The sequence below is a fragment of the Sinocyclocheilus anshuiensis genome, unplaced genomic scaffold (assembly GCF_001515605.1).
Source record: "Sinocyclocheilus anshuiensis isolate Anshui unplaced genomic scaffold, SAMN03320099.WGS_v1.1 scaffold457, whole genome shotgun sequence".
Taxonomy (NCBI): domain Eukaryota; kingdom Metazoa; phylum Chordata; class Actinopteri; order Cypriniformes; family Cyprinidae; genus Sinocyclocheilus; species Sinocyclocheilus anshuiensis.
This window is the reverse complement of record NW_015537939.1, coordinates 2,586,590-2,598,295: the sequence shown is the minus strand read 5'-3', so window position 1 is coordinate 2,598,295 and position 11,706 is coordinate 2,586,590. Positions and strand designations below refer to the sequence as shown.

Below are 11,706 nucleotides of genomic sequence, written 5' to 3'. Positions count from 1 at the left end.
AGACGTGTGCAATGAGTGCAATCAGTGCAGTGTGCAAATCGTGCAAAGAATGATGGGATATGTAGTCCGGGGTGCTATGCAACAGTTTGTGTTGTGCGAGAGTCAATGTAATGGAAAGGGTGACCTCTGGTGGTGAATAAACGGAAGTCCATGGACCGAATTCGTGACAGTTATGATCCCATAGAGTTCACTCAGGTTGAATTTAATCGAAAGTTTACCTCTGGATGAGTTTGTATAATATTTTTAATGACTTTATGAATGTCCAGAAGGGCCTTTTATCACTGTTAATTTTACTGCTTGATAATTACATTTTAATTACTGTTTTCTCATCCACTCACTACAAATGCACTGAACAGTGGAACTTTGTGACTCAGCATTAGAATTTATTGGAGATCATCAGAATTATGCTATTATCTTGGACTAACAGAAGCAATTTCGTAATTAATTATAATTACAAAATTGCCACTATAAATAAATGACACATTGGCAATAATGTCTTCAGTATATTCATTTTGGAAAATTGAATTTTAGGAATTACAATGCATATAATACAATATTATTCATATAATTTGATAAATACATTTAAATAAGTACTCTAGATGCTGTTAAGAGTTTTTATCAATGCATTAAAATCAGAGTGGATAAGATTGTATTGTGTGCATGTAAGCAGTCACATGATCACATGATTTAGGTTCAGTGAGGTCAAGGAGTCTTTTAAGTCTTGAGAATTTGTAAAAAGCACAGTAGCAGTAGGATTTGCACTGAACATGGATACATACTCTATATTATTTACGTGGTTGAGTCTTTTTATTTAATTTTTTTAATTTTTTTATTATTTTGCCATTTGATGGTTTCTTTCTTTATTGTCACCTGTCACCTCTGAGAAATAAAATTTGATATACAAAGTGGAGGAGGTTTGGTTGAATTTGGTAACTTTTTCGTATCAAACACATCTAGTCACACCTGCTTTAATCTTTTGTGTTATACGTGTTTATTGTATTGTTATGTTATGCAGTTAATGCATTACATAAGTCATTCAGTTAAATGTTAAAATCCAGTTAAACATTGGTAATGGTGTGAAAACAAAGATTTTCACTTGCCAACTCGCCCAAATATGGAAGGAGAAAGAAATAAAAACCTTTATAATGACATAAATAATGTATTGCACTTTGTGTGATGCATAATGGAAAATCAGTGTGCTTATAGTATACAGAATATGGCAAGAATTTTTTTGTAAACACTTCATAAGCATTAACATAAAGCATAAAAAAGTATGAATGTCATTACATTACAAAAAAAAAAATACAAGTGACAGACAGACAGCACAAAAAAATCACAAAATTAAGACAAAAATATTTGGATACCTCGTAGAACATATAGTTAATTTAATGAAATATATGATTACTCTGCTAGGACAAATATGTGAAGAGAGGAACTGACTTCATCTAAAAATCACAGAAACGCCTGCATGGTTTCAAATAATTGCAAAAATGACTAGAAAAGTGAAGTTAGTTCTAAGAAAAGGTACAGCACATATACAGTACATTTGTTTGCAGATGCAATTTGGTTTGTTGTCAACTGATGCAATATATACTATTTTTTTGTGTGTGTGTGTGCATTTTAAGCATGTACTGTTCAGAAACATTTGGTTCTGATGTTTTTGAAATGCACTTTTACCAGCGTTTTTTTAATGGAACTTACTTGTGGAACTCTTACTGTGGGAAATTTTTAGAAAGTCCAGATGTCATGGTGAAGCATTGTGAAACCTTACTGAAATACTTTTTTTCCCCCTCAGGTGCACATGAAATATTATCATATTTAAGACCTATTTGTACTGTATGCCACCTCTAACCTCATTTGATTTAATTGCTCTCTTTATGGCGTAATGGTATGCAATAACCTCCGTCTGGATTTAAATGTCATTGAAATCTAGGCTGTACAGGGCACTGGTGACAGAAATGAAACCTGTAAAATACTGTGAGAATGTTGTAATGACCGCGAGTTCTCAAGCATAACGTGGGCTTCATGAGAGGAGCTAAAATGTGTGATTTATAATAATTAATGTGATTTGTCCAGCTATTACTTAAAAAGGCCAGCTTGAATCCTCCTGTGCTTTTTCAATTTAAGACATTCTATTTTAAGTAAGTCTTTTCCCCTCACTTTTCACTCTCAGCATCCATTTGTTGTCTGGTTTTACCTTGTTTACTTCCTTGAGACTTGTTTTATTTCTAAATACTTTAAACACTTCTCTAGAAATTATAGGCTGTAGACATTAGTATTGCTTTTAGCTGTCCAATTTTCCAATCACATGCATCGAATCCTAGAGCAACAGGGATCTGGAGACTGTTAATGAAAATGTCAGGAAACATTACTCTACCAGAAATGGCTTTAAATTTGGTAATAGCTGTGCTTGTGTGATTAATTTCCACTCTGTTACTTTAGAAGCTGGCATAATCAGAAGAGTCCAGTGTAGATCCTTGCTGCAAAAATGAGAAACTAGGCAATTAAAAATATCTTAGTCATCTCTGCTTTTACAGATTGGCCCAGATCAGGAGATTTATAGCAAACACATCCTTTGATACTAAACGTTTTATCGGTCATCATGATACCTTTCCACATCCTGATGCTGTTTTTCCATGGCCACTATAGGAACACTGCAATGTCACTAAATAGAGGAAGTTCCACAGTATCCTAGTAATCTTTTCATTTACTACCATCTCAATGAGACGCACTGAGCGGCAAACAAAGTACTCAAGAGCATGAGGTTTTACAGTGTTTGACCAAGAGCAGAACCTGTACAGTCATGTGTTTGGATAGCAAGTACAAACAGTTTAGAGTCATAAATAACTGACAGCTGTATCATATATTTAAACAGGCAGTCTGTATTCTGTATTTGTCTCTGAAAAGCTTGCACAACAATGCAAATGTGATGTCCCTTTTATAACATTTTGATCATTTTGAGCACACATTTGGTGTTATAAAGCAAATAACAGACTTTGATTTGTGCACAGATTCAGTACTTCATAAATTTAAAACAAGATGAGGGAGATGTATTATAGCTGTTAAAAATGTAATAAAAATAAAAACTTTAAGTAAAATTTAAGTAAATACATTTAAAATGTAATAAATAATAAATGTGACTTTCATAAATTGAAATCTAAGGCTGTAGACCAATGGTGACAGAAATGAAACCTGTAAAATGAGAATGTTGTAATGACCGCAAGTTCTCAAGCATAACATCTAAAATATTGGGCATGTGGGCTTCATGAGAGGAACTAAAATGTGTTTTGGACAAAGTTTTTTTATATGATTTAACCAGTAATTCACGTGATTTGTCCAGTTATTTATACTTAATAAGGCCAGCTTGAATTCTCTTGTGCTTTTTCACTTTTAGAAATTCTATTTTAATAATTTAATACTTTTAATAATATGTATTATAAAATACATGTATTATAAAAACTACAGCAGAATCACAGCAGCAGCACTGACTGAACGCTCAGTACCGCGGATGAGATTAAATTGAGCGCAGAGTGGGAGGAGTTGATGTGGGAGGAGCTGAAAAGTGAAGGCCACGCCCACTGTCAGACAGACCGGTTAGACAGGAGAGACCCATCACCCGAAGGCATTTGACTTACCTGAGAGTTGTAGGAGCGCACATCTGCTCAAGACACCAACTAAGCTTTGCGAGTGTTCGGTTACATAAGCAAGAAAGGCAGAAATCAGCCAGCTCAATGTAGCCATCCTGCTAGCACGATCATTAAAGCGGGATTATAGGAGCTCATCATCTCCCTATGAACAGCAGGTAAGCGCAGAACTGATACTTTTCTGCCCTGTGAGATCTCGAAGACAGTGTATTGAATGCACTTGATTGAATTCGAATAAGAACAAAATTATAGCATGCCTGCATAAGTACAAGGTTTATAAGGTGTAGGACAGTACATGATCAAAATGTTCTATTGAATGATTTAACTGATATCACAAATATTACTGAACTACATATTCATCGTGTCATTAATATCACATTTAAATCTACTTAATTTAAGTATTTTATATTTACTATGGTTGTTATAGTTAGTTATTAAGAACATGCAGTGTGCTTCATATGGCAACATCTAAATTAACTGCATTTATTCAAGTAAAATGGATAGATAGATAGATAGATAGATAGATAGATAGATAGATAGATATTGTAGTTTTTGCACACTTTTTGTACAGTTTTAAAAGTTGAGTCTATATATAGTAAAATATTTATATAAAAGATATATTTTTGTAATGTTTTATAAGTTTCAATAGAATGTTTTTGTCCAAAAAAAAAGTTAAATTGTTAAATCAGTGTGTAAAATGTTGGTCACACTTTACATTAGTATATACAGTATATTTATTGTTGTATTAAAAATATGGAATCTTTGAATCAATATGAGTGAATATGAATGAACTGCAGCTGCACACAATTACATATTAAGTAGGCTGCATGTTATAATTCATATACACTTAACAGGCACTGTGATGTAAAGTGTGACTTAAATCTTTTTGATTTTGACGTGATCACCAAGTAGCCTCACACTGGCCCAGAATCAGAGCAGAGCTTTACAGTCTAATTATATTAGCAGGTGGAAAGTGCTGATATAGGCATTCGTTATGTAATGAGCTTTGCATCGGTCTAATCCTGGGAATAAGAGGACAGAATGGCTGTGAAGTCTTCAGTGTTCTAGTTTGTCAGTGCAAGTCAACAGCTTAATAATGGGTGACTTGTTATGTTTCAGAGTTAAGTGCTGGTTTGTGTTGTCGTATTTGATTCTTTTGTCAGCTGGAATGGAAATGCAGTTCAAAATGAGGCGGGATCTCATTTGAATATTGATTAGAATATCTATAGTCTGGAATTTGGACAGTTCTTCTAAAGCTGGTTAATTGGTTACGACAGAAAATGAATGAAATATCTTTTTGGTTGTATTGTTTGCTTTTAGTTTATACTGAGTTCATAACTGTAATGCTAAACTGAAACTGGTTTCACGTTTGGTGATAGGCTACAATAAAAAATAACCTTAATTGTTTATCTTGATATGATCAACAGAGGTCAGACAAAGTGTATGAGCTGGAATCCGTGTGGAGAGTAGAATGTGGCCAACAGTTCTGACTGAACGGTTGCAGTTATTGATGTTATTAATATATATATATATATATATATATAAACCAGTTTTGTAGCTTTTTATATACAGTATATTGCTCTTAATGTTTTGAAGAGGAGTTTGCGGGGATGTCAGTTTTCTATTCAGCACTGACCTATTTACTGTTCACTTGATGAACTCACTCACTTCTGCATAATTTTATGCTTTTATTGCTTGGCATCATCAGGTCTCTTTGAGGTACAGATCCTATGTCAGAGTGATGTTGTTGTTGAGTCATCGCAGACTGTTTGCACTTTTGGAAAGCTGTGTTTACTCAGTTGGTTCTCATATTACAGTAAAAAAGTTCATGAAAAAGACTGAAATTTAAGTTGTTATTCATTGAAAATTGTTCCTTTTCTTGCAGTTCTCGAGTCCTATACTTAATTTTAGAGAGAATTTTAGAGAGCTTCGGTGGTTAAGAAGATTTTCATTCAATAATTACATTTCATTCTGTTCTTCCTAAAAATACATTGTATAGATACCAGTAGACTTAATATATAGTGCATATGGACTACTTTTATGGTAATTTATGGACTGTTATAGAGTTTTTTGTTCTCTTTAGAGCTCGACAGATGAGATTAATTAAATATAGTTTTAAGTTGTAAAATATCCAGACATCCAGACACATTGTCACGGTAGTTTTTCACTTTGTTTCTGGCAACAACAGCTCCAAAGTTTTTATTATAAATTTATTGCAAGTTTTTTTTTTTTTAAGTGTGAGCCACTGAGTGACAAATTCAGACAGGTGTTCATTTTTTCTCAATTACTGTAGTTTGTGCTATTGATGTTCTTTGCTAAGAAATAATTACTGAACATAACCACAGAGCTTTTGAATTAGATGATTAATTAATGGACATAATGGAACATCAGTCTGGCATTCAGGTAATTCACTGCAATTTGCTGAGCTGATGTCAATAGAAGTAATTCAATGTTAATTAAAAATATAATTTAACATGAGCAGAGTAATGCAGTACTGAAATGTACTGTGGAAATCTGGGTGAAGCAACCATGGATGAATCCGTCTGGGTCTTGCAGAAACGTGAGTTCACAAGCACAAGTGCTGATATGTGTCTAGATTACAAGGGAAGATGTCAGAGAGCTTGTCCGACTGGTTTCACCGTTAATTTAAGTCGTTCTGTTTATTCCAACAACAATGCCCATTTTTATCTATACAAAGAGTGAGGAGTATTTTGGGTTCTGCTCAGTACACATGCTACTTCTTCTCTTTGCTTTTTGTATTTCTTAGACAGCTTGTAAATATAAAGCATGATTTTATATCAAATTCAGATGCATTCCTAACAGACTGATTCATAATGCTGCCCACTTACATTAAAGGGAATGTTCACCCAAAAATGAAAATTCTGTCATTAATTACTCACCCTCATGTCGTTCCAAACCCATGAGACCAGCGTTCATCTTCAGAACACAAATTAAGATATTTTATCTTAATGTATTTTACAGATGTCCTTGCTACGTTTCTGGACCTTGATCATGGTAATTACATTGCTGTTTATGGGAGGGTCAGAGAGCTCTCAGAATTCATCTAAAATATCTTAATTTGTGTTCCGAAGATGAACGGAGGTCATACGGGCTTGGAATGACATGAGGGCGAGTAATTAATGACAGAATTTTTGGGTGAACAGCCCTCTACGAACACCTTGGCAATTGAATCGCCATTGGCTAGTAAATTTTTTTGTTTACTCGCCAGACTGATATATATATATATATATATATACCCAAAAATTACAATTCTGTCATCATTTACTAACTGTTCCAAATCGGTACGACTTTTTATTTCTGAAACACAAAAGAAGGTATTTTCAGAAATGACAGCCTGATTTGCATTATTTGTTATTTTGGACACCATTGACTTTCATTGTATGGACACAACCATTCTTCAAAATGTCATATTCTGTGATCTGCAGAAGAAAGAAATGTTTGGAACGGCATGAGAGTTAGTAAATGATGACAGAATTTATTTGTTTGTTTCTTTGTTTGTTTATCCATTTGTTCATTAATTCATTCATTCTTTTATTCATTATTTATTTACTCATTTATTCATTTATTTATCCATTTGTTTATTTATTAATTTATATTTATTTACAAATTTTTTGCTCATTCATTCATATATTTCTTTCAATTTTTTTAGTGAACTAAGTTTTTTTTTTTTTTTAAGAATTGTGAAACAAACTCAGAATTGTGAAGGAAAAATGAGATGAAATAAAATAAAAGATATAAACTCAATTGCGAGAAAAAAGTCAGAATAATGAGATTGCAATTATGAATTACCTTTTTTTATTTAACTTTTTCCTCCGAATTGCGAGATGTAAACTCAGAATTCTGAGAAAAACGTCTGAATTCTGAGAAAATTCTGAATTCTGAGTTTATATCTCACAGTTCTGAGGAAAAAGTGATGTGAAAAAAGTAAATTGTGAGGAAAAAAAGTCGCAATTACCTTTTTTATTTTTTATTCTGTGGTTGGAAACAAGCTTCCATAACTATCCCTTTAAGAAAAAGGCAATTCAATAAAGACAAGCCTGTTATTTTATTGCTGCAATCTTGTAAACCAATGAGTAAATCAAGTGAGTCATTAGTAATTCATCATGAGTTTACATCTTCAGTGTGATCTGATTATAACTGAATGACGACAGACTACTTAATTATTAATTAACTACTTAAGTGTTAATTAGTCTTACGCAGTTATCACCGGCCACCTAGACGACTAGATATGTCCCCAAAGACACAGGTCCACCCGTCAACGATGTAATGATCCTAATCCCTAACGTTAGTCTGGATTTGGCTTACGGCCGATCACCTTTCAGCTCTATGTCACCCACTAGTGCAACTCTACACATCTGAGGAGGAGGAGGTGAGTTGGATCTGGCTTGTGCTGGATAGATATGTATTGTGCAACTGCTGCAGAGTTTCGCTGCGGGGCCTGGAAAACAGTATTTGAAACAACAACACGCTGAAGACTCACAAATGTCTGAACTGTCAGGAAAAAAAAAAGTGTTAGTCGGCCGTGAAAGTTTCTATTTGACAGCATTTTTGACAGTTGCTTCCTGCTATGGTTTTCCACTAAATTCTGGATAATATCTAAACAGATGGCCCCTTTTCTAGGAAATATTTAATTGTCTTTCTTGGACAGACGTTTGGCATGTGACAACATGCCCTATGTACACTGGAAAAAAAAGGGTGTAGATACAGTTTTCACTGAGAAATTGCTAGTACATTTCACAATTAATTACAAAGAATTGGCAAGTAACATAATTAATTGTATATGAAATTTTGAAGTAAAAAGACTGAAATAGTATGTGCTCCAATGATCTTTATTTACAACTTTTGAAAACTCATTTTTACAATTTAGAACCAAACCTATGGAAGATTGTTTCAGTCATGGAATAAATAGAGAAAGTAATCGCAAGTCTTCCATCTCGCAATTCTAAGAAAATCTGAATTGTGAGATATAAACTCACAATTTCAAGAAAAAAGTCAGAGTTATGAGATAAAAAGTTGCATTTATATATATATATATATATATATATATATATATTATTCCCTTGGCAGAAACAATACAGAACAAAACAAAATTGCAAGATCTAAACAGAGAATTCTAATCGTTTTTAATTTCTTTCACACTTACTTTCTAATTTCTGTCTACAGTACAATATTCTTGTCTCAAATACTTTTCATAACCATACAAATGGAAACATTATAGGTTTAATTGCATATAACTGTGGATTTCCTGAAACAAACACACAATTATGTTCTCTTCTCATAATAAGGGCTCTAATGCACTCCTGCTGGCAAATGATGATTCACAACCTTGCCATTTTTTCTGTCAAGAGGTCCAGAAGTGAAAAATGCATTTTATTTTATTTTGTTGCGATGACTACTAGCACCATGCCATCTTTGGACTGAACAGCTGTGTTGAGTGATAGGTTAAATGGTAAATATAGCCATACTAATTGGAAAATTGCACTTGCTATCTCTTGTTGATATGTGCTGAAACAACCCATATAACCTCACTGCTCTGTGACGATACTCAAACTATGACAGACATGCACCCAACACGACTCGATATTTGTAGTTAGAAAAAATGGATAGTTCCGAGCCATGTTGGAAGCCAATATTCTATATTTGCTTATTCCATATTTATGTGCATAGTTTTTTTTAATGTTTAGTAATCTACAAAACATTTTTATTGTCTCTTATGCTCACCAAGGCTGCATTTAAATGACTACAAATATGGTAAAAACAGCAATATTATGAAATAGTTTTGCTATTTAAAATTACCATTTTTGATTTGAATATATTTTAAAATCTAATTTATACCTGTGATGCAAAGCTGAATTTTCAGCTTTTCTTCAGTGTCACATGATCCTTCAGAAATTATTCCGATATGCTGATTTGATGCTTAAGAAACATTTCTTACTATTATAAATGTTGAAAACAGTTTTGCTGCTTAATATTTTGTGGAAGCTGTAATACATTACCATTCAAGGTAAGATTTAAAAAATATATATAGGCCTTTCCAGCAAGGACTCAATCAAAATCGATCAAAAGTGACAGTAAAGACACTTATAATGTTACGAAAGAAAAATTCTGTTCTTTTCAACTTTTATTCATTAAAAATGTATCACATCATGGTTTCCACAAACATATTAAGCAGCAAAAACAGTTTTTAACACTGGTAATAATAAGAACCATTATTAATAACTGAGCATGTGACACTGAAGACTGGAGTAATGGCTGCTTCAGGAATAAATTATTTTAAAAAATTAAAATAGAAAACAGTTCTTTTAAACTGTAATATTATTTCAAAATATTACTGCTTTTACGGTATTTTTCCTAAAAAAGCAGCATTGATGAGCATAAGAAACTTATCTTAAAAAATCTCTAGTCTGGTCTAAATTATTCTTTTATGCCAAAAATCATCAGGATATTAAGTAAAGATCATGTTCCATGGATATATTTTGTAAATTTCCTACCGTAAATATATCAAAACTTAATTTTTTATTTGTAATATTTATTGCTAAGAACTTTATTTAGACAACTTTAAAGGCGATTTTCTCAATATTTTGATTTTCAAATAGTTTTATCTCAGCCAAATATTGCCCTATCCTAACAAACCACATATCAATGGAAAGCATATTTATTCAGCTTGTATACATGATGTATAAATCTCAATTTCATGACTGGTTTTGTGGTCCAGGGTCACATAATGTTAACACCCATTAGCGTAGTTTAATACAATAAGTTAGTTTCTCGCAATTCACAGTGCAAATGTAAAACCTCCTGTATAAGTAAAATGATGGAGCAAAATTAGGTCAGGTAATCCTCCTAGATCTTTTAATAGCTTTAACCTGACAACATTCATTCCTAATGCCAGCAAGACCTCTCAGAGGTCTGTCTATGGAATTATAGGGGACAGAAATGGCAAAGAAGAGTGGAGGGTGGGCGAGAGAGAGAGCGAATTGCTAGATAATCTTTAGATACGTGTCGACTTGTCGACAAGCCCCTGCTTGCTACCGTTCACCCGGCTTAGCAGCTTACCCCCCCTTTGATGTTATGTAAGATAGCTGTAAACAGTAGGAGGGAAATCTTCTAATGCCAATTATCAGATCAAAAGGAACATTCTTAAAATCAAAGTGCCAGAGAGTGGATAATGCCATCAGGAGCACACACAATAAAAGAATGGCTGCTGTACTGCTAGAAGGAGATTATATTAATGTTGTGTTTACCCTCACCACAGGCACCACCGTGTCTGAATTTTCATTTTACATGACGAAGTTACAAGCCAATTGGGTTCACTGATTGTCAGTGGCTTTTCCACAACAGTTCAGAGTGCAGCATTTGGTTGCCAATGAACATGCATTAAGTGCATTCATTCTAGTCAATAAATCAATGCAAGATTACTTCTGGGTTGTTACCTTTGGAAAGGTCTTGCCTGAGGACATTATCGTCACTTCATTTCTTGGCAGAAATAACTTGAAGAACAACAATGATATACACATTGCAGTCAGATATGCCTGTTTGTGTAGTGCTGTCTCATTACTGGATTAAACTTGGTCCAGGATTCTGCTTTGAAGATTACAGGGTCAGCAATCCGCACACCTTTATAGCTTTACCGATTGATTGCTAATTAAGGTTAATACACAACACCAATTAGATGACAGTTAGTTTTTATATAAAATCTAAATAAATGTATATTCTTTCCCCCAGGTGTATTTTTCTTAGAGAGGGTTTACCAGGGTTGTTATAGTTAACTAAAACTGAAACTAAAAATATATTTTTTAAAAAGCTTCCGTTACTTGAGCTATAATTAGTAACAATATAAAAATATGATTTAAAAAATTACATTATTACAGGTGCATCTCAATAAATTAGAATGTCGTGGAAAAGTTCATTTATTTCAGTAATTCAACTCAAATTGTGAAACTCGTGTATTAAATAAATTCAATGCACACAGACTGAAGTAGTTTAAGTCTTTGGTTCTTTTAATTGTGATGATTTTGGCTCACATTTAACAAAAACCCAC

The 11,706-nt window shown here is 33.2% G+C and overlaps 1 protein-coding gene across 1 annotated transcript in view; it reads left to right on the top strand.

Annotated features, from left to right (window-relative positions):
* Positions 1-3,624: 3,624 nt before the first annotated feature.
* Positions 3,625-11,706, top strand: part of LOC107662152 (prolactin receptor-like) — a 23,562-nt gene continuing 15,480 nt past the window's right edge. The window contains exon 1 of the mRNA XM_016452077.1: positions 3,625-3,802. The gene's annotated coding sequence lies outside the window, so the exon portion shown is untranslated. The remainder of the gene's footprint in view (positions 3,803-11,706) is intronic.